This window comes from Macaca nemestrina, chromosome 7 (genome assembly GCF_043159975.1).
Source record: "Macaca nemestrina isolate mMacNem1 chromosome 7, mMacNem.hap1, whole genome shotgun sequence".
In the NCBI taxonomy this organism is placed as follows: Eukaryota; Metazoa; Chordata; class Mammalia; order Primates; family Cercopithecidae; genus Macaca; species Macaca nemestrina.
In genome coordinates this window covers 32,407,275-32,409,712 of record NC_092131.1, presented here as the reverse complement: position 1 = coordinate 32,409,712, position 2,438 = coordinate 32,407,275, and the positions used below count along the sequence as shown (strand labels likewise).

The following is a 2,438-nucleotide window of genomic DNA, read 5'->3' as shown; positions in this document are numbered from 1 at the left end:
GCAGTAAGAGGACTGTAAATGTCACAGGTAGGAAATAAGGAAGACAGGCTCCTTGCCCTCGCAGAGCTTACAGCTTAGTGGGGAAAGACAGACATTGAATGCATAAATACATACCAAAAGGAGACAAAAGCGGGTAGCACCCCGTGGCCTGGGAAGCAAGATTTATCAATGACGCTGTCTTCAGATGAAAAAACAGGAAAATCAGCCAGGTGCGGTAGTCATGCCTATAATTCTAGCACTTTGGGAGGCCGAGGCAGGTGGCTTGCTTGAGCCCAAGAGTTTGAGAACAGCCTGTGCAACATAGCGAGACCCTGTCTCCATTTTTTTAAAAAACAGAAAAGAGAAAGAGAAAATGCTCCAGGTCACACTCTGAGCTCAGTGGCGGAGCTGGAATTCCAACCTGATTTGTGTCACTCCAGGCCCTTGTACTCAAGGCCTCACGATTTGCAGGAGCCCCAGGAGCCCTAGGCACTCAGCCTGTGTGGGTTGCTTTTTCACGCGCATCTGTGTGAAGAGACCACCAAGCACGCTTTGTGTGAGCAATAAAGCTTTTTTTGTGTGGGGCGGGGGCAAAAAAGCTTTTTATTTTCCCTCACATTCCAGCTCTTCACTTTTTCTAAGACCTTTTCCAACTCAGAGCAAAGGCCCAAGAAGTTGATTCACACCTGAGAAACAAGTTGGGAACTAGGCTGGTGCCCTGAGAGCCCGGTTCTAGACCAGTGGGACTCCCGGCGTGGGTGGAAGCACGTAGCAGTGACACAGCAGAGAAGGCCACAGAAGAGAGGCAGGAAGGAGCCCAAGACCAGCAGCCTGGGGCCACACAGAGCCAGCTCCTCTCCTCCGAGGTGAGCAGCTTGGTCAGCACAAGGCCTTCGTGGCTCCAGACACTAACACACTCCTCACCCATTCTAAGGCTCAGGGTAGCATTTCCGGCACCCTCCTCTGAGCAGGATATGGGTGGCTGGCTGGAGGGTAGGATTCCTGGAACAGCACTAAAATACGGGCAGGTTCCTGCAGTCCTTTCTGTGGTCACCCTGGCTGTGATAAGGACCAGTTGTCCTGCAGAAAATCTTTTCAGTCCCTTCTGACTACCCAGGACTGTGGCCTGGAATGTCTGGGTCTTGTTGCTGTCTGGACTGTCTCCGAAGTTCAAGGTGGTCAGTAAGCTCATGACGTGAGACCCTCGCCACTTCCCTGTGACTGTCCCATTCCTGGGACACAGGGTCAGCTGGCCAAAAGATCTCAAAAAAGAGACCCAGTCCTGGGGGAGGTCAGGGCTGTGCAGGCCAGTCCTGTGGGTGAGGAGGAAGCTGCCAAGGCCCAGGCCGGAGAGGCCAAGGAGCAGCAGGATCAAAGTGGCACAGACCAGAGGTGGGTGGTGGGCCAGACACAGGTGCAGGTTGTGCCCTGCCTGGCAGTTGCCCATGGGGAGCAGAGGGGGCTAAGCCTCCGAAGAGAGCCCCTCCCGGCTGGGCGGAGGCCGGCGCCCCCACAATAAAGTTTTTTAATCACCTGGGTGCAGGTGAGCTGAGTCTGAAAAGAGAGTCAGCACAGGGAGATAGGGGTGGGGCAGTTTTACAGGATTTGGGTAGGTAGTGGAAAATTACAGTCAAAGAGGGTTGTTCTCTGGCCGGCAGGGGCGGGGGACACAAGGTGCTCAGTGGGGGAGCTTTTGAGCCAGGATGAGCCAGGAGAAGGAATTTCACAAGGTAGTATCATCAGTTAAGGCAGGAACAGACCATTTCACTTCTTTTGTGATTCTTCAGTTACTTCAGGCCATCTGGATGTATATGTGCAGGCTTGGGCTCAGAGGCCTGACATCCTCCATTAAAATAATAATAATAACAATGATATTTTAATTTCAATTTTATTTTATTTTTATTTTTTGAGACGGAGTCTCACTGTTAGCCAGTTTGGAGTGCAGTGGCACGATCCTGGCTCACTGCAACCTCTGCCTCCCAGGTTCAAGCGATTCTCCGGCCTCAGCCTCCAGAGTAGCTGGGATTACAGGTGAGCACCACCACACCCAGCTAATTTTGTATATTTAGTAGAGATGGGGTATCTCCATGTTAGCCAGGCTGATCTCAAACTCCCGACCTCAGATAATCCGCCCACCTCCATCTCCCAAAGTGCTAGGATTACAGGCGTGAGCCACTGCACCCAGCCAATAATGATATTTTTACAACTGCATTGCTATAAAGACAAATCTAATCAGGCTAGGTTGTCTTCATTTTTTCCCTTGTTTTAAAAGAAATTAAAACATTTTTATGGGCTTCTAAAAGTATTTTGGGCCCTAACAACTCTGCCTACAGGGCCTAATGAGTGAGTCCACACTGCTTATCACAGGGAGATGAATATGATACCATTCTTGCCCTCCCAGGAGCTTTCAGTACAGTGGGAGAGATATGAGCATGAAACAATTAATTTTAGTAACAATT

The 2,438-nt window shown here is 50.5% G+C and overlaps 1 pseudogene; it reads right to left on the bottom strand.

The window, feature by feature from the left end:
- Positions 1–659: 659 nt before the first annotated feature.
- Positions 660–1,460, bottom strand: LOC105495815 (insulin-like growth factor-binding protein 3 receptor pseudogene; annotated as a pseudogene).
- Positions 1,461–2,438: the final 978 nt, after the last annotated feature.